This window comes from Stenella coeruleoalba (assembly GCF_951394435.1).
Source record: "Stenella coeruleoalba genome assembly, chromosome: 7".
NCBI classification, from domain to species: domain Eukaryota; kingdom Metazoa; phylum Chordata; class Mammalia; order Artiodactyla; family Delphinidae; genus Stenella; species Stenella coeruleoalba.
This window is the reverse complement of record NC_137153.1, coordinates 46,851,268-46,876,149: the sequence shown is the minus strand read 5'-3', so window position 1 is coordinate 46,876,149 and position 24,882 is coordinate 46,851,268. Positions and strand designations below refer to the sequence as shown.

The 24,882-nt window shown below is 35.2% G+C and overlaps 1 protein-coding gene across 5 annotated transcripts in view; it reads right to left on the bottom strand.

Moving 5' to 3' along the window:
* LINGO2 (leucine rich repeat and Ig domain containing 2) overlaps positions 1 to 24,882 on the bottom strand; it is a 1,187,073-nt gene that overhangs the window by 657,611 nt on the left and 504,580 nt on the right. For 4 of the 5 annotated variants that reach the window (XR_013829114.1, XM_079927035.1, XM_079927036.1 and 1 more), the window contains one exon: positions 14,598 to 14,678. The gene's annotated coding sequence lies outside the window, so the exon portion shown is untranslated. Of the gene's footprint in view, positions 1 to 14,597; positions 14,869 to 24,882 lie in introns of those variants that run through there. The other variant, XM_079927038.1, reaches the window with a different exon arrangement.

Sequence of the window (24,882 nt, the reverse complement as noted above, 5' to 3'; positions counted from 1 at the left end):
TAAGGTTTGTTTTGTGACCTAACATATGGTCTATCCTGGAGAATGAGCTATGTGGAAATTGTGTATTCAGTCACTGCTGAATAGAGCGTTCTGTACAATTCTGTTAATTGCAATTGGATTATAGTGTTGTTCAAGTCCTCTGTTTTGTTAGCAATTTTATGTTTAGTTTTCTTCCATTATTGAAAATGGAATATTGAAGTCTCCTGCTATTCTTGCAGAGCTCTCTGTTTCTCCCTTCAATTCTGTCCATGTTTGCTTCATACATTGAGGTGCTCTGATGTTTCATGCATATATCTTTATAATTATTATTATATATCTTCTTGCTAAATGACCTTTTTATCATTATATAATGTCCTCTTTTTTCTCTTTCAACTATTTTTACTTAAAGTCTATTTTGTCTGATATTAGCATAGCCATCCTTCCTCCCTTTTGGTTACTATTTGCACAGAATATTTCACTTTCAAGCTACGTATATCCTTAGATCTAAAGTGAGTCTTTTGTAGAAAACATAGTTGGATCCTGTTTTGGTTTTTTCTTTTTTTAAATCCAATTTGCCAATGCATATCTTTTGATTGCAGAGTTTACGCCACATGTGTTTGTTGTTTTAAGCACTATTTTGGAGTAATCACAGCAATAGACAACTACAATATCTGTAGATTAATTAGTAGTATCATATCTATGTTAATTTCCTGATTTTTATAATTATACTGTGATTAGGAAAAAGATGTTCTTGTTTTTAGGAAAAATATATGGAAGGACTTCATGATTCACAGGCCGTTTACCTCAAGTTAAACTTAAATGTGTCAGAAAGAGAGAGAGAGATGACAGTGCAAATTCGGTAACATGTTAACAGTTGGAGAATTTAGATGACAGTACATTAAATTCCCTGTTACTATTCCTGCCACTTTGCTGTATGCCTGACATTATGTCACAACTTAAACAAAATTAAAAACAAAATTCAGAGACCAGAAATTAAAAATATATTAGAGCCCAAAATGTGAATAAAGCACTAAAGCTACATTTTACCTTTCTGGGTTTCCTGAATGAATTAATGAAAGGCACCAATATAAAGATTAAGTAACCTAAGATTACAAAAAAAATACAAAGAAGTTAATACCTGGACATATCACAGTAAAACTGCAAGGCACTAAAAACACAGAAAAAAATGTTAAATGTAGTGGAGAGGAAAGATTGATCATCTTCACAAAAGCAATTAGCTTGACAACCGACTTCTAAACAGAAACAGTGTATACCAGAAACCAGAAGAGTAATAGTCAGAATGTGCTAAAGCAAAATAACTATCAACTAAGAATCATATATTCAACAGGATGTCTTTCAATGATGAGGAAGAAATACTGACATTTAGAGACAGAACCTGAGTATTTGTTACCAATAGATAATTACTAAATGGTATTCTAAATGCAGCTCTTCAGACAGAAGAAAGTGATCTCAGATAGAAGATCTCAGATATAAGAAGGAATGGTAAGCAAAGACAGTGAGCAATGTTCTTCTCTATATGAAACAAAAATAAAACTGTCATTTGGATTAAAAATTGAAATAGAACTAAAATCCATGAAAATTGAATATAAAATGAAAGGAGACTGACTGTAGTTGTTATTCCAAGCTGTTATATTGTTGAGAAACAGAGTAAAGATTGAACTTCACACTTTAGTGAGTTTCTTTATGCCCGATAACATTTCTAAGGTAATTACTAAAGACTAGAAAAGAGAATGTAAGTATTGAACTAATAGAGGGAAAGATAAATGAGAATAGCTAATCAGTTCAAAATAATTAAGAAATAGACAAAGAAACATAAGGGTGAGTAGGGAAAAAACTCAAAATGATGTTGAAGATATAAGAAAATATATTAGCATTTGTAATTAGTGTAAATAGTCTTAATACCTTAGCTAAAATTCAAAACAGTGGCTAACTCTGGCAAGTAGGCAGTATGATTTCATTTGTGTAAAATCAAAAACGTTTAAGATACGTGTCCTACAACAAATATACACTGGTAAAAATTTATCCCAAAGCCATAATAAAAATCAAAAGACTGATAAAAACAAATTCAGAAGAGCAGTGATCTCTGAGGGGACAAGGAAAGAGACGATTGGGGAAAATATAGGCCTTACTTCAGGATATTGTTAACATTTTCTTACACAGGATGCTGAGCAGAACATTGTGCATTTTATAGTTTTATTTACACCTCATACATATTTTTAATGTTTTTCATATCTCTAAATATCCAATAAAACCAATAAACAAAGAGGGAACATCACAAATAAAAGATTCTGGATGCATATAGAATGTTTTATATTACTGTTCTGATGCTAGGTTGTGCTGTCAGATTGACAAGAGCTATCTTTGATTGGGGAACCAGCCTGATTAGAAACAGTGCAAAAAGTAAATTGATACAGCCATTGTGGAGAACAGTATGGAGGTTCCTTAGAAAACTAAAAATAGAACTACCATACAACCCAGCAATCCCACTACTGGACATATATCCTGAGAAAACCATAATTCAAAGAGAGTCATGTACTACAATGTTCATTGCGGCTCTATTTACAATAGCCAGGACATGGAAGCAACCTAAGTGTCCATTGACAGATGAATGGATAAAGAAGATGTGGCACATACATAGAATAGAATATTTCTCAGCCATAAAAAGAAACGAAATTGACTTATTTGTAGTGAAGTGGATGGACTTAAGTCTGTCACACAGAGTGAAGTAAGTCAGAAAGAGAAAAACAAATACTGTATGCTAACACATATATATGGAATCTAAAAGAAAAAAAATGGTTCTGAAGAACCTAGGGGCAGGACAGGAATAAAGATGCAGACGTAGAGAATGAACTTGAGGACACTGGGAGGGGAAAGGGTAAGCTGGGACGAAGTGAGAGAGTGGCATGGACATACATACACTACCAAATGTAAAATAGATAGCTAGTGGGAAGCAGCCACATAGCACAGGGAGATGAGCTCAGTGCTCTGTGACCACCTAGAGGGGTGGGATAGGGAGGGTGGGAGGGAGGGAGACACAAGAGGGAGGAGATATGGGGATATATGTATATGTATAGCTGATTCACTTTGTTATAAAGCAGAAACTAACATAACATTGTAAAGCAATTATACTCCAATAAAGATATTAAAAAAAAATAAACCTGGTTCACGTCTAGATGACCATTAAGCTCTGCTAGATAGTTAAATATGGCAGACTGCAAAAATGCCTCAGTTTTTCACTCCTGCTTGTATCCACACCCTTTGTATTGTTACTTTTCAGCTACTGTCATCAAGAGGTGGAGTCCATTTGTCCACCCCTTGTATCTGGGCTGGACTTGTGACTTGTTTTGGCCAACAGCAAAAGCATACGGCCTGGAGAAGTCTTGAATGCTTCTATTCTTTGTCTTGAAACCCCGGCATCCGCTGTGAATTTGTCCAAGCTAATCAACTATGTGAGGAGAGACAAGTGGCCCAGTTACCCTATTGTCTCAGTCAGAAAACTGTACAAATAAGTGAGTGAAGCCATCCTAGACTAGCCAGCCCTGGCCTACACAAAGCTGACCTCCTGGGTCTGAGCAAGTTCAACTGAAATCAGTCGAGCCCAGGATTCCCCAACTGCCCACTGACTCACAGACCTATGAGAAATAATTAAATGATCACTGGGTTAAGCAAGTGAGTTTGGGGGTAGTTTGTTACTCAGCAAAACTCTCAATTATGCAATCATGAAAGCAGATATTAATCATAAATAAACTGATTCTACAATTCTACAAGCATTATTTATTTCCTTCCTATGTTTCTTTTTTTCTGAAAGTACTCATAATATGCATTTACCCGGTTATAATTTTGTAAACCTATGAGATGGGAGCCATGATTATTTCTGTTGTGTATAAAATTCCCCATTTTGGAATATTTGACACAAGAAAGTCTTTAAAAATGATCAAACCTGAGAAGATGGATTATACATTACTGTAAAAAAAATCAAACAGGATCAAGTTTCTTAAGGATAAAATGGAAAAGCTCAAGGGAAAATGCACAGGTTTGAAGTTGAGATACGCTGATCTCCCTTCTCTTAACTCACGGCGCTGTGAAAACCCATTGTACTGCAGAGCCAGAGTATTCATGAGAACAAGGGTGGCAGAAGGTATTTTTAACAAAGTCATCAAGGCACTCATGAGGATGGCACATTCTCCATGAATGAGCTGCATAACTTAGCGCTCTGCTCTAATACCACACAGCATAATGGAAATGGCACTCTCAGAATACTGATTCTCCCACAGGGAACTCGACAGTGAACTAGGAAAAGATCACAGGCTCTGAGAGCTGATTGGTGAATTAATTAGGTGTTGCAATTTTTTTTTTTTTTTTTTTTTTTTTTTTTTGCGGTACGCGGGCCTCTCACTGTTGTGGCCTCTCCCGTTGCGGAGCACAGGCTCCAGACGCGCAGGCTCAGCGGCCATGGCTCACGGGCCCAGCCGCTCCGCGGCATGTGGCATCTTCCCGGACCGGGGCACGAACCCATGTCCCCTGCATCGGCAGGTGGACTCTCAATCACTGAGCCACCAGGGAAGCCCAGGTGTTGCAATTTTTTAAATGCTATTGTAAATTACATGTGGAGCATGCACTCAGAGTCATAAAAAGATTCCAAGGATGCTAGGTGTCACACAACAGTAGGGCAAAATGTAATCAGAATCCAGAGGGAGGCCCAATGTAAATAGATTTACCAGAGACTTGCTGAGATTAATCTCAACTTTCTTTCTGAGGGGAAAATTTAGACTTGGGTGGTAAAATTACTTAGTCTGCAAGCATGAGGAATTGAGGCCTTTCTTTCTACTACTTTCTCTAAAGTTTTCTTGATACAGACTTAACTTCATATTATAAACTTTTTTATCAATCTCTAAAGTCGTTCCTCCTCACGTAACTTATCAATTGACAGGAAATTTTGAGGAGAGAGCACCAAGAGAAGCATTTTTCATGACTACGTTATTGTCATTGTGGCCTATAGTCTCTCAAGAAATAGTCTTTTGTTGTACGCCTTTGTTGGTAAGTGCCTCTTGTTAGGTCACATACTGTATTTATCAGTTGTATGATCTTGGGCAAGTTATTTAATTTCTTCAGCCCTCAGTTTGTTCATCTGCAGAATGGGGATAACAATAATTTTCCTTTCATAAGGCTATTACACGGATTAATAAAGTAAATTTAAAGTGCTTAAAATAATGCTTGGCACGCGGCAATGTTATAGAAATTGTATGAATCTTGATACAAATATGATGTTCTCCTGTTTCTACTGAGATCCATTATCATTTAAACTTTAGCTCACTCAGTGGACAAAGATTCTGATTTCCAACATTCTGAAGGAAAATCCATTTTTCCTCGGAAAACAGTTTTCACAGAGTTGGAATACAAAATTACTAATAGAGCTTTACATATTGAGGGTAGAAGTGTAAGGGTTCACAGGACACTTACTATTTTTCCTGTTATCTTCCATAACTGGGAGGATAAGGAGAAAATATAGGGCAGAAATTATATCTGTCAGACAAAAAAACCCAGGTACTTAAATTCATTTCAAGCCTCTTTTCTGGTGATAAAATGATGATGCTGTAAGCATGGTGACTTGCAGTTGTATTTTGATTAGCTATCCCCCATGCCCTGTGGGAAAGGCATGTAGCAAATGCAAAGCCGATTCGATGCACCTCAACTCTTACTTTGAGCAAAGTACTGGGAAGGGCCTTGAAGAAGTTGCAAATCAAACACTGAAATAAGGTCCTCCTCTTCAAGTCTCCAAAACAGCTATTAATACTTTCACTTCTTCCAATAAAATACTGATCATTGACAACATATGGGTATAGAAAGAAAATGTAAAATGTTTTAAAAGGTCATTTTTAATTTTAGTTCCTTTCTCTTGCCCTGTATGCTGTGCACTGAAGATAACTGTTGAGTCATGAAGGGATCAAACTATTGGGCCCACGGGATGCATGAGGACCAGTAGAGGGTTGAGATAAGCACAAAGAGTGGACCAATATTCCTGGAAGAATCAACCTGATATTATATCTGAACTGATAATCACAAAGAGGACTGAGGTATTTAAGTTCCTTATTAAGATTGATGAGACTGTGACATTCATAAGGAACAAAAATGCCACTGATAGGTAATACGAGGTATTTAGTAAACAGAAGTAAGAAGTTACATTGAGAGAGTGTGTTGTGTTCTGCTTATTCCTAAAAGGATTTGAGATGGTTAAGTTGTTTTTGGTGTAAGGTAAAAATAAGTGAGGACAATTTTTTAAACGGAACTGGTTCAATAATGCTAGGGATAAAGTTACAACCTACTTGAAAACAAGTAGCTAATGGCTAGGGGAATCCAGGACTATGGGACTCCTTTCTCAGACCACGGGGCTACTCTTTGTGTCATTCCTAAGGGAGCTGTCTACAAGGAACACTGGCAATTGGGCAAAGTTCCACTTTCTTATTACAGTGTTTGGGACCTAAATGCTAAGATGGAGAACTGTGATAAACTGGGTTGGAACCAGGACTTTGGTTAGAAGCCTGAGAGATTTCTGCTACTCCACTCCAAATTCAAGCCCAAATTGTATATCTGACACTGATCAGATCAGATGTCTTAAAGGAAATTATAGATAAGAGGGAGCTAGCTGCCTAGGGAGTAAGCCCTCGGTCAGTTTACCACGTGGAGGTAAGATAGAAAGGAGGAGAGTGTGTTAGTAAGAAAGATGACTGGGCTTCTCCATGTAGGAAGACCTCGGCCTTTCAGAGTGAAAGGAAGATAAGGCAGTCGCATGCCTACATGCATAAATGTTCATTGATGGCTATCCCACAGCACCTTGGAATCTCTCCGGTTAGACTACTATCTCTTCTTGGGACTTAGATCTTCTTTCTTTCTGAAAGCTCTTCCTGCAGATTTTGCACAGGTAGCTCATTCTTATCATTTATGCTCCTGCTGAAAACATCACCTCTACAGTGAGGCCTTTTCTGACACACAATTTGAAGTAGCTCCTCAGGCTCTTAACTTGTTTTACTTCCAACTTAGGACTTATTATTACCAAATATTTTCTTTCACCTATTTTTATAGTTAATGAACTCCATACCCTACAACACCCATTTAGAACATAAGCTCTATGACAACAAGGATCTTATCTGTATTGTTTACTCAGACATAGGAGTAATAAGTGAACATAATAGACACTCAGTAAATGTTTACTGAATGAATACATGCATAAATGTGTGTGTGTGTGTGTGTGTGTGTGTGTGTGTTGGTAAGCCACGAAAGGTGGCAGAAAAAGAGATGCTTCTTGGGAACTTCTTATTTTACTATTGACAATAGCTAACACTTAGCAAGAATGTGTATTAATATATTAAGTGATTATCTTACTTAATTTTCACCACAGCACCATAATATAAACACTGAAAAAAAAAAGAAGGTGGCATCGTGACCAAATCTACCCTAGGTCCAAATAAAAGAGATGGAATCCATGCCTAGACTGCTCCCAAAGCAGTTATGCTTCATTACCATATATATATCATTCAATCCTATTTACTTGCTGACACGTGCAACAGATTTGGTTCTGAGCTTCCAAGCACCCTACAAGTACCTGTAAATAAATCTATTACATGATCTACTGGAATGATGTTAAAAATAAACAAGTTGCCGGGAGAAACCCTACCCTTTGGAGTGCTGAGACTGGAGGGAAGTATTGTCTTCCCTTGTCCCTTAATGGAGAAACTTTATAAAGGATGACGAAAAACCATACCATAAATAACATTACTACAATAAATGTAAGCATGGGGTTCTAACATCTATAACACATATCAGTGTAAGTCGATTGTATTGATTCAAGCCGTGGTTCAATGAAAGTACTTCTATAGAGTAAACACAAAGATTTTAATAGTCTTATTTAATCCACTGATAAAATTTAAGCTATATTCATGAATGAAAAATATTCATATCATTCAGGCAATCCTCCCTCAATATTATTTCTTGCCACTACTTTGCTGATTAATACTGGCTGGCAGAAACTGTGATGTATATATCTGTATGATGAGTAACAGACCATAATCATTAGGTGTTCCAAATTAAGACATATCCATAGGTTTTAAAGCATGCATAATTTTGGCATCTTCTCAATACCTAAACCAGAACACTTACTTGAACAGGCTACCATTGCACCCATGCAGAGAAATACAAAAGGGAGTATCTATAGCCAACATCTGGACTTTCCTTAGGAAAAACTCTGGTCTTATCCAATACGTCCTTTCTTATTGAAAGGCCAACATCTTGTCTTAGTCATAATCTTAAATTATTAAAAAATAATAAGTAAAGCATGCACAAAATACTTAACTTTAATCTATACTATAAAATGTACTCCTAGGTAACTGAATAATTGTTGGGCTGTAATTCAAGGCCAGTGAAATGGCAGAGCATGTAGTTAGCAATGGTTGACATTAAGTCATTCTTTCTTCCCATGATTAATACATGAACCTCAATAACAATATCATACCATGAGCAGTAGTTTCACCATCCTCTTTTCACAGACTAGTAAACAAAGCCCCAGAGACCTGCCCTAAATTACCAAGGTGACAGATGCAGTAAGTGGGAACCCAGGAATGCTGTACTGGGCCTGAGACTGTAACCACTAAAACATTCTGCTTCACTACTGGAAACATGTCACATAGATGAAATTCACAGATTTTTGTAGCTATAAAGAATCTTGGGGGTCATTTGCTTAGCCTTCTTATACAGATGAACTAAAAACAGAGTAAAAAGTTGACTTCAAGTCAATATCCCAGTTAGGGATGGAATTAAGATAGAATCATTCCAGAAAGATTAAACCCCAACATGCTCAGAAAGGAAATGAGGGCTTAAGCATTTCAACCCGTATACCCCTGAATTTCTCTCTCGAATTCAGCTCTGACTACATCCAAGACAGTCTGTTCACTTCACTTTCTTCAAGGTGATACAGCCAAACCTTCCACCCTCCTCATGGGAAAAAGTAGTCATTAAAGTACTTCCAGATCAAGACTATACCCTCCAAGCTGTGCTACTACAATTGGGAGACAAGCCTCAGGCAAAAATCCCTGAGGAAATTCTACATTTTTTCCAAACAAAATTTATTTATATAAAAATCATCCTAAATTAAGAAAACATTAGCAACCTAATCCAACAATATATAACATGGATCATAAAACATGACCAAGTTGGATTTATTCCAGGGTTACAAGGATGGTTCAACACACAAAAATCAATAAATGTGATACACCATATCAACAAAAGGAAAGAGAAAAACCACATGATCATCTCAATAGATGCAGAAAAAGCATTTGACAAAATTCAACATCCATTCATGATAAAAACTCTCATCAAAGTGTGTATAGAGGGAGCATATTTCAACATAAAAAAGGCCATTTATGACAAGCCCACAGCCAACATAATACTCAGTGGGGAAAAGATGAAAGCTTTCCCAATAAATTCAAGAAGAGACAAAGATGCCTACTCTTACCACTTCTATTTAACATAGTATTGGAAGTCCTAGACACAGCAATCAAATAAGAAAAAGAAATAAAAGGTATCCAAATTGGAGGGGAAGGTGTAAAACTATTACTATTTGTATATGACATGATACTCTATATAGAGAACCCTACAGTCTCCACCCCAAAACTAGTAGAACTAATAAATGAATTAAGCAAGGTTGCAGGATACAAGATTAATACACACAAATCTGTTGTGTTTCTACACACTAATAAAGATATATCAGAGTGAGAAACTAAAAAAAAAATCCTGTTTAAAATCGTTACAAAAAAAGTCTAGGATTAAACTTCATGAAGGAAGTGAAAGGTCTATATGCTGAAAATTATAAAACACTGATGAAGGAAACAAGATGATTTTAAAAAATGAAAAGATATACTATGCTCTTGTATTGGAATAATCAATACTATTAATATGGTCATACTACCCAAAGCAATCTACAGATTTAATGCAATCCCTATCAGAATACCCAGGTCATTTTTAACAGAAATAGAAGAAATAATTCCAAAATTTACAGGGAAGCACAAAAGATCCAGAATTGCCAAAGCAATCCTAAGAAAAGAGAACAAAGCTGGAGGTATAACCCTCTCAGATGTAAGACTATACTACAAAGCTACAGTAATCAAAATAGTGTGGTATTGGCAAAAACAAACAAACAGAAAAAACAAACCAAAACAGACATATAGATCAATGGAACAGAATAGAGAGTCCAGAAGTAAACCCACACACCTATGGTCAATTAATCTATAATAAACGAGGCAAGAATATGCAGTAAAGAAAACACAGTCAACAAGTGATGATGGGAAAGCTGGACAGCCACATGTGAAACAATGAAATTAGAACATTCCCTCACACCATATACAAAAATATAATTAAAATGGTTTAAATGTAAACCATTTTAATGTAAACCATTAAAATGGTTTAGTGTGTAAATGTAAAACACAATACCATAAAACTCCTAGAAGAGAACATAGGCAAAAACAAAACCCACTGTGACATAAATCATAGCAATATTTTCTTGGATCAGTCTCCCAAGGCAAAAGTAATAATAGCAAAAATAAACAAATGGGACCTAATTAAACTTAAAAGCTTTGCACAGCAAAGAAAAGCATCAACAGAATCAAAAGCCAACATATAGATGGGAAGAAAATATTTGCAAATGATGTGACTGACAAGGAATTAATATCCAAAATATACAAACAGCTCACACTACTCAATATCAAAAAAACAAACAATCCAATCAAAAAATGAGCAGACTTGAACACACATTTTCCCAAAGAAGACACAGATGGCTAACAGGCACATGAAAAAGATGTTCAACTATGCTAATTATTAGATAGATGCAAATCAAAACCACAATAAAGTATCATTTCACACCTGTCAGGATGGCCATTATCTAAAAGTCTACAAATAAATTTTGGAGAGGATGTGGAGAAAAGGGAACACTCATACACTGCTGGTGGGAATGTAAATTGGTGCAGCCCTAAGGAAAACAGTATGGAGTTCCTTAAAAAACTAAAAGATAGAACTACCATATGACCCAGCAATTCCACTCCTGAGTATATACCAGGAAGAAATGAAAACACTAATTCAAAAAGATACATGTACCCCAACATTCATAGCAGCACTATTTATAATAGCAAAGACATGGAAGCATCCCAAGTGTGATTGAATTAAGAAGAAATGGCATATATATGTATATGTGTGTGTGTGTGTGTGTGTGTGTGTGTGTGTACACATATACACATATACCATATATATATAATGGAATATTACTCAGCCATAAAAAGAATGAAATACTGCCATTTGCAGCAACATGGGTGGACCCAGAGAATATTATGCTTAGTGAAATAAGTTAGAGAAAGGCAAATACTATACAACATCACTTACATGTGGAGTCTAAAAAATAACACAAGTGAATGTATATACAAAACAGAAACAGACTCACTGACAGAAAACCAACTTGTGGTTACCAAAAGGGAGAGGAAAGGAGAGAGGAACAAATTAGGGATATGGGATTAATAGATACAAACAACTATATACTGTATAGCACAGGGAATTATACCCATTGTCTTGTAGTAAGCTAAAATGGAATATAATCTGCAAAAATACTGAATCACTATGCTGTACACCTAACACTAATACAGTATTTTAAATCAGCTACACTTAGTATTAAATACATGGTCTAATGACATATGTAAAGGATACTTCTCCACATAAAAGGCCATCAAAGAATGATAGAGTAATGTAGAAGATGCAAAGTGTCATCTCTTGCAATGCTGACTGAATCATGTATTCCTGGTGAGAAGCGGCTGGCAAGCCAACCACACCAGGTGACATCTCTAGAGTCAGGACTCTCAGCCCTTATGCAGCAGCCCATTATGTTTGGGGAGAAATTCTAATTTTTACATTTTTTCTTTGTTTTTTGTTTACTTAAACTAAACCCAGATAGTATTATTTTAAAAATCTTTTCCCCATCTGATCACTTTACACACAAATGTCCCAGAACCTCTCTGAGTCACAGCTATACAGGTGTTACCCTCCCTTCCATCTGCCATCAATTCAAATACTTAGTGAATTATCATCTCTAGCACTTGTAAGTCTTATCTTCTTAAAACAAGGCATACATAATTCTTTCAAATCTTCAGATTACTTCATTATCATGTTTGTTCTGGGTAATTATCTTTGAGTTTATCACTGTCCTTCTTCACCTTGTGGATTCAATTCTCAGTTTTGGGAGTCTTCTATTCCGAGTGCTAACCTATGTTATAGCCCCTTCTCAGTTCAATATGCCTGTTAATGTCATCCACATTCTAATTGCACGCTGTCCAACACACTGGAGACATATACTTTCTAAACTTGAATATGTTTCTTTGTACAGCATGTCCCTGCTATATTCACAGTTTAGCTCACTCAACTAATAATGATTTAAATATATGCCTACACACACACACATACATTCTGATATGTAGAATGGAGAACATAAATTTTAAAACCTCACCTAAGGTTTTGAGGAAATAAACATTAGCAATAAAAAATAGACATATAGTGGGAGTGAGGGGGACACCGTTAAAATCTCCCTTTGTCACTTTAGATGAAGACTTGACTGTGTGGACAAAGGAGAAAGAGCCAGTGTTTGGGAGGAAGGGGCTGAAAATGGAAGTGAAAATAAGCTTAATTGTTAGAACAAGAATCTAAATAGAAGATAGGGGCTCTGTTTATGTTATATGCCTTAAACTTTTGTTAAAATGAAAGTTCTCGGTGCAGACAAATTTCCATATGGTTTTGATGTTTTTTAAAAACCCCATCAAAATTAAATGAAATTAATTTTCAAAATAACCTCTAGTCATTTAATAAATTAATAGTGTATATTTCATTTTTTGCTGATAAAAATAAAACCACCTTCCATCTATTATCCAAAAATCTGAAGACAGCCAGTGTTCTTTGAGTTCACAAGCAGGGATAGACTGTATAATTTCACATAAATTCAATCAGGAAAAAGAGGTTAATTTACCAGGATTTCTTAAACTGGCTAAGGGAACTATGAAAGACTATACTATGAAATATTCAAAGAAACAATTATATTTCACAGTGTCTTCAAATCACGTCAAATTTATCATATTTTAAGTGCCATTAAATATTCTCTTTGATTGGAAGAGCCCTGTGAATGATAGACAGTTTTGTGCTGTGCAAATGAGCAGTTTCCCCTAATTCTCTTCACATGACTGCTCATTCTTTCCCTATTATCTCATCCAAGTTAACATAATGGAGACCCTTGAAAAATGTGAGCCATATGGTTCATCATGCAGTTCATGATTTAAATTTTATCAATGATGCCTTTATTTTTAAAATTCGACCAATTTAGTATATTTTGTGTATATTTAATTTCTCTCCTATTATGCCTTGAAATGTATTTCTTTTTTTCATTTAAAATCTATATTTCTATGCATAGAGAGTGTGAATTCCTTTGGATCCCAAAACACCATCCTAGACTGACGAGCGCGTGTGTGTGTTGGTGTGTGTGTGTATCCACCACTTGTACCTAGGTAGACTATTTACATACAAGTCATTCCTTCTTTGCTATTATTGTTTGTCTGATAGGCATGTGAAACAGTGCTGGAAGCTGGCATATTCCCTTTCTAGGAAATACATTTTTCAGAAGAATATGTTCTTTGCTTCATTTCTTGGTCTTCATGAGGACACAAGTGAGTAGCCCCATATGTCTGCCTTTAGTTGCATTAAATGAGGATTTCTTAACAGTTACTAGCCAAGCCTTGTCTTCCTAGGCATCCCTGGAATCCTAATTCCTTTCTCTGTAATTTTAGGTGGTAAAAGGAAAACAGTAATTGCAAATGCTTTAATTTACTCTCTAACAACTGAAAACAAAAAAATTTTAAAAATAATAAAAACCTTGTTGCGATGCTTGGTAAAGGACCACTAGTAGAGAAAGAGAAAGTAGGAAAACTAATAATACCTTCCAAGGAAAAGAAAGTCATCCACGCCATACACACTCAAGCCACTGAAGTAATTTCTATTCTTGTAGCTGTAATTTTTTAAATTACAGAGTGAGCAAATGTGTTACCCTCCAGAACTAATGAAAAAAAAAAAAGCCCAGATGTAACTCAGCTCCCACTTCAAATTAATAATAATCTACCTCCAACACGACTACCTAAGTCATAAGTATTAATAAAGAAAATATCTTTAGCCATTAAACTTTATGTGTAATATTTGAGCATGCCAACATGGTGTTTAAAGGGACAAAATGACTTTAAGCAAACAAGAACAGTGTACAGACTGTCTGAAACATATTAATATATGTCTGAAACAATATAATATATGAGATACTTTTACAGATGGAAATGCATAAGCCCAGCAGTGGGTTGTCAATATGCCAATAACTTCCCCCAGTCACTTTGGAGCTAACAAACCAGAGGAACTACTTAATTAAATATATGACCAAATAAAAGAAAATTAACTTCCTTCTTGATATAAAGAAGATGTCTTAAGACAAAAAATGGTATTTCATTACATCCTGAAAATACAATTAAAATAAAGTCAGTATTTACCTTATGTAATTAAAAATCCACTGGACACTTTAGAAGCCCAAGCAGCTCATGATGCAGCTTTCCAGTGGCAGTCTTCAATTCCTATAAATAAAAGGAAGGTGAAAGAGGACATTTAGACCAATCTATGTCTCTGTAGCATGATGCTGATTAGCTATGAAATGTTTATTATCACTCCTCATTGCCATTTACAAATTAACTCCCTATATGTTGCTGTTATTATAGATTTTGTCAAATGCACAAAATAGAAATGAAAATTTCTGGGACTTACAAGGCACCAAATAGGCTCCAGATTATGAACTACTACAAAAGAAGAAAACCATTCAATCCCATGTTATTTTACCGGGAAAGGCACTTGTACTAAGAAAATTAAAACATTTGTAATTGAAATGTTTTCTTATTATATACACATTACCAACAAAAATATTTTTCTCGTCTTAACACTGAGTTATAAGTAATAGGGGGTGTTGGCGCCTTGTTTCTTTTACTATTGACTTCTTTACTAGATTTAAACAAGTATTCTTACTTTATTTCCCATAATTTTCCTGGAGAAGATTCATAAAATGTGGAAAATAATAGTCATCAATTTGATAAGTTGATATGCAATATGTAGGTATTTAGGTGGCTTCTACTTCTAGACAATATATACTATACACAGTAAAAAAAAATTAATAATACTATTTATATAGAATGGGACTGTATTCTATCCCTCTCCTACATCTCCCTCAATCCCAGTCTCATGCATATACTGTTGAAATTCAGGCACAAATCTCAATGAAGCAGCACCATGGACATCTGTGCCTCATGTCCCACCTCTTTCCGAAAATCTTTAATCCATTAAGTGGCAAAGAAGATGAGCTTAGGAACAGAGATAGTGAGGAAATCGTGCTCCTAACTGAGAAGTATAACTTTGTCAAGGCAAGTGTGGCACATTAGAACAGAAATAAATGAGCATCTTATTAACCTATTGCAAGAGGGATCATATAAAGTTCATGTTTTAAAGGCCAGATTCATCTGAATTACTTTATCAACTCAGTGTTTCTAAAAACTGCTATCAGTAACTAACTGTATCTATTTAGTATATAAAGATACTAAATACTTATATGTTTATATAAATATATATGTATTTATATATAATACATAGTATATATATATATATAATTTTTTTTTACTAGTTCCATCACTATGTGCTTCTTTGTTTCTTTTTTCTATTCTTGAGTATTAGAACTCACTTTGAAGAAAAGATGCTTTCCAGCCAAATAAATTCTGTACAGTGGATAACATGTCCCATTAGATTCCAGAAAGACATCAGAAGCTACATTTACATTACGGAGAAACAAACTTTGAAATTAAATGTTAACCACTTTTGGCAAGAAAAAGAATACTCTAAAGTTCACAATAATGGGACACTAGGCAAAAAATACTGAAATGCCAAGAATGGCTGGATAGCATTTTATGAATTTCTGGATGTATTGCAGAACTATCCTGCTTTCCTGAAAATACATCAGCTAATCCAATAGCTCATCATATTCTAACTCTGTATTCATAATTGTTTGCCTTGATCTCATTTTGTTATCCATAATTCTACAATAAACAACCCTGAACTTTTATTGAAGGCTCACTGTGATAAGTGCTAGGTGTTTTCATATGGTGTTTTCATATGGTGTTTTCATAGGTGTTTTCATATGGCTATCTCATTAAATCAATAAGATATATACAATGTCACACGTTGCAGACAGTTGCCATTGTCATATATTATATGTTACAGCATAAAAACCCTAAATTGGAAGTTGCATGTTCCATAAACTAAAGTGCTATTTCCAACTAATTATGAATTTTAAGTTTTATATCATTAATTCACTAAAAATGCTTTTTAATGTCTAAAGTGTTTGTTGAATAATTACAAATATATATGGAATGTGAAAATTATCACACAAAATCTATTATCTAGTTACTTGAAACTTACATTTTAATATTTCCATGGGGTAGGGGGATGATCCTGAAAATCACAAGTCATTTTTTTATGATCACATTAAAGATTAGATATGAAATAGGAATGTGTATTGTATCTCTAACCCACACATCAGAATTTCCTAATGTTGCTGGAAGAAGACAATTTTAATTAAGACTAAATATTGTTTAAGAAAGATGAAAAATAAACTATAATGGCAAAGTAAATGGTATAAATGCAAAAGAAGCAACCAGCTATAAAGGATTAGAGAGAGATTATTTTGCTAAATGAAAAAAAGAAAAAAGAAAACAGAGTTTGGGACAGATAAGGTAGTGGAGAAAGGTGGGGGAAAAGTGTTGATAAAACCCATAAAAGTATATGTGTCTGTGTGTGTTTCTTTTGGTGGGAGTTGAAGGAGTATAACTGTCTGGAGAGAAATTCCTTCAGAGTTTGCTGGGTTCTTCATGGAACACTGAAGGAAAAGAAAAAAAGCTATAATTCCTAAAAGTTAAATCAATGGTTATAATAACGGGGCCAATAATCTGATCTTTGATACAGGTCACATGCTGGATCAAATGGTAATGAATAAGATAAGCAGCCGGGTCCGTATGTGGTCCTAGATCATGTGGCTCGTTCATCTTAACTTGAAATCCTTTACACCAAAATGATTTGGGAAAGTAGCAGAAAGATATGAGTAATAGAGTAAATATTGTTCACAGGAAGGAGAGGAAAAGTATGAAAAATCAGTTTCATAAGAATTGGTGGATGTGGCTCAAGCTGAGCTGGAACAACACTCAGAACAAAGAATTTGGGTAAATATGCCTTTAGCGCTTTGAGTGAGGAACACGATTTGAGGTAAGTAATAATGTCTAGCACACAAGAAATGGGGACTTGATGAATGTGTATTTGCAAATATTTAGTAGACACAAGACAGCACAAGCCATGTATAAAAATAAAAAAGAATCTGCCCACATGCTCAGGATGTTCACTAAAATCATACCTATAACAGGCAATGTACCTAGTAAAATCCTGAGTGTCAACCTGGGAAAACATGCACAGAAATTTTTACCTTAGGTGCACAAAACTTATGTGTTTTTTGTCCAAGATCACATGAGTACTGTGAAATGTCAGTTCCCTTTTCACTATGTGATACTGTTTGCCTTAATTATAGTCTCTTTCTGTAATGAGATGAGTGTATATTATAGGTGAATCCCAAGTGCGTATGCAATACTAAAGCAGACAATGGCTCTAAGTACAGCGTTTGATTGATGTGGGGATTAAAGTACAGTGAATTTAGCACAATCCCCAGCACTTAGTGAGGGATTAAATGATAGCTGTTATTGTTATCTAAAAAATGAGAGAAAATATTAGTAAGAGGAGGATATAGTGGTGAAGAGAGAAAAATGTTAAAGAGGTCAATGAACATGCTATAAAACTAATTTTACATGGATTAATATTTTTAAAATACAACCAGTACTGATTTAATCCCTATTCAAACAAAAGTGACTTGAACTTCAAGGTGAGAGATATGCAAATATAACTGATAAAAGAATCATTGTTTTATTCCCTTCTTTAGACAATGAGTACAATGATCACCAAGGATAAGCAACAGTTTAAATTCAAAGTGGAGTAAGAATATGCTTTAGGTTTAAGGAGTATTTGAAAACAAGGGGAAAAAAATAACAGTCTTCCTGGACCTTCAATCCAATTTTAGAGGGAAAATATATTCCTCTACTGTGTATATTTCTAGGTATAAATACCATCTAGTTAGGAATTTACACCTCTACCCTTAAAAGTGTTTAAGAGGAAGTCTGAAAATCTCTGTTTTAAATGAAAAGGTAGACAATTTTACCATTCTTCTCTTTTTCCACAACATTTTTTAGTGATTCTCATACTTTATTTCAAGGTGAGGGAAAAACGGAGAAGACTTTTTTCTGAGGAAATACATAGCATGTATAGATACATGGCATCTTCTCCTAAAAGGAAAGTAATTCTCTCACAGAATTTTTTATCCACTATGATTCATACTTAGTATACAATAGTCTGTGTACTCTGTGCACCTAATTCTCAATTGATGTATTTAAGAAACTTCATTTAAATATATACCAAAATGACCTATTTGTTACTGTTGTAACTTTCACCTAAGACCATTCCTAAGGCATTCACCCAGAGAAAATGATGTTGTAGAGCTTCTCATGATGAAAAGTTCTGAATACTGAATTTCTTGAATGATCCCTTAAGGCAATCACACAGCACCACCTCAGAAGCATCCAAGTAGTCTAGAGCCTCTGATATGAAATTCCACCAACATTTTGGAGAGCTTAGAAACTGGCTTAGAGAACCGTCCTGCCATACATTGGGGAGACAGACTCTCTCATACACTGAGAAGACCAAATGTTTTGAATTGCTATGTGGCATCTCCATCCCTTTCATATTAATTTCTTCTATCTAGTCATAGAAGGAAAAAGTAAAATAACCTGTCTACTATGTGCCTAGATATGATGCTTTAAAGACATGATTTAATTTATTCATCATAAAATAAATTATGTGAGATAGGTACTACTGTCTCTTTAAAAATACAGAATTACAGAGGCTTAGAAAGTGGCACAATCATATTTTCAAGATCACAGAGCTTTCCATTATGTAACACTCCCTCCAAAGCATCAGCTATGGATACCTTTGGTCATGGGACTGGTTAGAACAAATGTTAAATTGAATGCAATGGTGCTTAATAAAACTTGAAACCTGTAATGAGGGCAGTTGACCAGGACTGCCTGAGTTAAGTGTTTTATCATCAACATTTCAGGATTGTTAAATAAAAATGAAGCTCTGAATAAAAGCTTTCCCTTTCTTTTGTTTATTGTTTTGGCTGTTGTTTCAAAAGATGGTTATTACAATGTAATGTCTGTTTTATAATTAATATTAAATTTTGGACTTACTTGAAATTTGTATTAAGATTTATAAGAGTACAATATCCAACACTTTAAACAGGTGTTTTTGCATAAAAAGCTAACTTGCTTAAGTAATAACATGATATTCCTAACAAATTAGATAATATAAATGACATTTCCTGGGAACATAAATTTATTCAACATTTATTTCCATTAGCATAGAAAAAATATAATATACCATTCATTCAATCTTAATTCTAATATAACAAAGTAGCTGTGTAAGTCTTAACTTTTTTTTAAAACATTTATTTTATTTATTTATTTTCTAAATTTTTGGCCGCGTTGGGTCTTCGTTGCTGCTCGCGAGCGTGCTTTCTCTAGTTGCCGTGAGCAGGGTCTACTCTTCGCTGTGGTGAGTGGGCTTCTCATTGCGGTGGCTTCTCTTATTGCGGACGGAACACAGGCTCTAGGCATGCGGACTTCAGTAGTTCTGGCACACAGGCTTAGCTGTTCCGCGGCATGTGGGATCTTCCTGGACCAGGGCTCAAGCCATGTCCCCTGCATTGGCAGGCGGATTCTTAACCAGTGCGCCACCAGGGAAGTCCCAAGTCTTAATTTTTATATCACAAAATAGCTATGCTAAAACTAAGAAATAGGCTATAGATTTCATAATTCTAATATAGTAAATATGTTATACTATTTACTAGAACACCAGAGGGTATAGAGAAGGGAAAAGGAGAAATGCATTCACTGAGTAATTTTGACTCTGGCATTCACTAGAACTTTTTAATACTAAAAGTAACATTTTTTTCAAATTAAAAAAATATAATGACAGTATTCCTTGACTGAATCCCTCCATAGAGATCCCACTTATAACACACTGCCCTAGACCATATTCAAAGAGAATCCTGCTCTTAGAGTACACTAAATCCTATTTTAGCATGAAATGCACATTACCTGTTCTTTATATAGAAAAATAATAATAAAAAAAGGAATTTTGATTCTTTTCTATTTTAAGTTTGCCTGGTTTAAATCTGCTTTGGTGAGTTCCAACAGAATGACAAGGACTTCACTCTGGACTGCCTTGGTGGTTTACATTTCCTTTTGTTCTTGACTTTCTTAGAGGTGTACATGTTAGAGATACTGGCATTTTTATTTGCTTTAATCTTTCAAAACCCAAGAGTGAAAGAAATACAGTCCTCATTTCTTGTGTGCTAGAAAAATTATCTTTTTATTAGGTCAATCAAGTTAAAAGTTTTCACTGTGCTTAAACTTTTAAAAAGTTGAAATTCTACTACAGCTACAAATTTTTGCAAGTGAACCATATATTTCATTGGCTCAAAACATATTTTTATAAAACTCATTTCTTTAAAATACACACACATACATATAAGACAATTTTTGTGCCTTGTATATATTAATATAATAATAATAATTAATATACACTTAACGCTTACCATATGCCAGACACTAGGTAGGTACTTTACATCTATTTGTTCACTTAATTCTCACTTAATTTTTAATAGTATTACAAATAATACTATTTTTATCTCAATTGAAAGACGGAAAATTGAGGCATGAAGAGATTAAATAACCAAGCAACTAACAGAGCTGGAATTTAAACCAAGGCAGATGACTCCAGAGCTTGAGCTATTAACAATAATGCAATAATACCTCTGATTAAAAGATATTAGTAATGGCATTCTGATAATGGCATGCACAAAAAAAGTTTCTTAACCATCTTAACCACACTTAATCAAAAAGATCAAACCATAGCAGTACATAAAAGGTGGCAGAAACAGTTTTTTATTAAATTCTCGTTCTATGTTGTATTCATTTAATAAACTAATGAAAAAATCCAATGTGATTCCAGTTACTACTGGTACACTTTAACTGAGGCTATTGAAAGAAAATGTCATAATTCGGGATAGTATCCTAATGTTGAGAACATCAGGCAATAATACCACAGGTCAGAAATGCAAACCCAGAAGCTGTTGCCTGGCTTCCTCCTCTCTTGCCTCCTCAGGTGCATCCTGAATTCATCTACATGCTGTCACCTTTATTGCCCATCTCCTGGATTACTCTCATGGCCTCCTAATTAGTTTTTCTACTTATCCTCTTGCCCTTCCAATCTAATCTCTACATTCCAGCCAGAATTATCTTAAAATATCAATTGCATCATGTCTCTCCATAAATGACTTCCCTTTGTACTTTGGAGATTTTATCTTTTTCTTTTCCTTCCAGTCTCTCTGTCTCTCCACCCCTGCCCTCACCCACCCTCTTTCTTTTTATCTTTCTGGCCACAGTTGACCTCTCCAGTCTAACCTCATCATTCACCAGGCTTCATCTGTGCCAAAAGCTCAGCCCATTTCAAAGCCTTCACATGGCCTGTCCTCTGTTAGAGAAGTCCTCTCCCCACTCTGCCTAGCCATTTGCTTCTTAGGTGTCAGCTTAAATGTCACTTCCAAATGTATACCTTCTGTCAAATGGGAGAACCCTTTCATATTCTATTATGGCTTCCTCAAGCCTTCTTCCCTGTCATTTCTCGGAATAACATAGTGGGTTTGAGTACAAGATTTACACCCAGACTTACTGACTTTGAAACCTGAATGCACACTTGCTAGTCTGCATGACATTGGGGAAGCTGTTTATTTTTCCTATGTTCTGGTTTCCTTATTTATAAAATGAGATAAAATATTATCTACTTAAAGGGATAGTTTTGAGGACTGAGTTAATACATGTAAACACTCAGAACAGTGCCTGGCACATTAAGTACCCAATAAATGTAAGCTACTATTGTTCAGTGAAATTGTATTTATCTGTTCTCATAAACATGCAAACTCGAGGAGATCAGGAACCATGGTTATATTCTTAACACCATAAACTTGGTGCCTCTAACAGTGCTTAACTTTTAAAAAAGCTCAATAGATACATATTGAATGAATCTGTTGAATAAATGCATGAATCTATAAATGCATAAAAGAAAGAATTTTGAAAAAGAAAAGAATATGGATCAAACATCTTTGGGCAGGTGGGACTTTGCTGTCCATAAAATTAGACAATGTAGACTTGGGGATAATACGTGACAGTCTGTTTCACTTGTTTGGAAAGCTGACTAGATCTAAAGAAACCTTAGTATTATATCCATACAACTCTTTTTCAATTCAAAGGTATTTGAAGAATGATTAAAATACCTGAAAAAAATTATTGGGAGGTTGTTTCATCACCTTTCATTTCTGTCACGGTTGCTTATTAGTGGATACAAAAATTTAGATAACTCTCAGGAAAAAGTTCTGATACAATATTTGAGTTAAAAAAAACCCCAAACCTCTTTACCATTATCAAAGCTACAATACAGTTCTTTAGGACTAGCATTTACACCAAGAAAATCTCAAAGTCCAGTTTCCCACATAAGTCATCTTCTAACTTTTGTTCTGATCCCCTTGAATTTCTTTAAACCTTCTCATGAATAATCCATGAGGATGCAGATGTTTTTCAGAAAACTATTGCTACCCTCTTCCTTGAAAAAGAAAATATAAGACTTACAACAAAAATGACATTAGATACCTAGTGCTCACAACCCTTATAACCTCCATTTAAATATAAATTTGCAGATAAAAGTATAAAAGGAAAGTATGTATACCAAGTCCTGCTGAGTTGCTTTTTTTTGCTTTCTTAGACATATTCATTTGGTCTGTTAATGTCTAACGATTTATCTTGGCAAACACTCTTTTGACAATGTTTGTGTTTAACCTTCAGTTTCCTTCTCTAATGTGTGTTACTTAAGAACTGGGCCCTTGGAGAAAATGTGAATCATGGACCAATCCTAGTTTCTTCTGATACAAATGTTCCTTTTATAAGATATTGAAAAAATATTGAACAATATTGTTCAACAATTCACTTATTCACTATACAGTTATTGAACAGATGCCTTGTGAAGGGACTGAGACAAAAGGAAAATATAAGGCAAGTTGCTGCCTTGGAAAAATTCATAGATCACCAACTCTGCTGTTTCAGATACACTAGAAAGTCTTCTTTATCTTGCTTGACATACTGAAGTTGCATATAGGAGAATTTCAATCTCGTTCTAATGTGTAGCTGTATACCAGATACCTTATACCTTGTCTATTAATGAACCTATAAGGTAGGTGTCATGATTCTCAGGTTACCAGAAAGGAGACACCTGGGCTCAGAATTCAACAGTAAATCTCCCTACTTTATTTAGATAATAAGTAACAAAGCCAGGGTTTGAACCTTGTGCTTTCTGGTCCAAAACCAAGCTTGTATTCAGTCTCCCTTTCTCTACAATCACTGCCTTTTCTGACAAAGGGGATGAAAGGTTGGTAACCATATGGTTGTAAGGGACAGTTCCTTCTTCTGGGAAAGGGGCAACATAGCAGAATTCAACCCCATCCAGTGGTGACAGGCATTTCAACCAGCTGTGCAAAGTCTCTGTATCTTATCACCACCACTTCAGCCCTCTTACAGAAGACAGAGAAGAAAGGGAAGTGGGAAAAGAAAAAAAAGAAAGAAAGCAGGAAGGAGAAAGGGATATGAGGATGGGTGAAATGCTTTTGCACAGAGAAAGGCACATCTGGCTGACAGCTGACAATCCCCACTGAGAGGGTCAAACCTACACTGGATGAATCAACTCCTGAACCAGGCATATCTCTGCAGAAGCACCATTATCACATTCAAAGTACCTTTCCAAAATGTGTTCCTTTAAGTTACATTTGTTTAGCTTAAGCACTATCTGAAGAATTTTGAAAGAAAAATCTAGAAGGACCCATAAAATAATCTGACCTCAAGTCACATTTGAACCAGTCAGGAAGTAGAGATCCAGAGGGACTGAAAGACTTGCTGACAGCAAGCAGAGCTGAGAGCAGATCCTAGGTTTCCAGATCCTATCGTGTGTGTTCTCTGACTTATTGCACCCTCCGAGGACACTGTTGCCAGTGCTTGGGCATGGTGGTTAGGTTTTTCTGCCCTTTCCTGGAACGGCTGATCCCTGAGCCTATGTGCTGCCCAGGAAAGGAGAGGTACAACCCTTTATAAGAAATGAACCTGGGAACTCATGATAGCCTCTCTGAGTGATGCTGCTGTATTACCAAAACACTAGGACATAATTACAGCCCTGGAAACGACATGAAGATAGGTGGAAAGGGACTCATGAAAGCCAACGACACTGGCCTTTCATGAACCCGTTCCACACTCTCTGGATTGTGTCTTCTTTGCACATCTGTGGCCTTGTCAAATCTTTGCTATAAATTTTCACTTCTTGCAAAGTAATCTACCAATGAAGGAGTCATAACCAAAATCTAGATTCAATTTTTATAGGTCGTCTTTTAGGCTTTTACATAGTTCTTATTAATAGAGGATATTGCTTAGGGATCTTGAGGAGGTTGTAATTTACTTTCCTGAAACTCTTCTTTACAGCATTATTCAT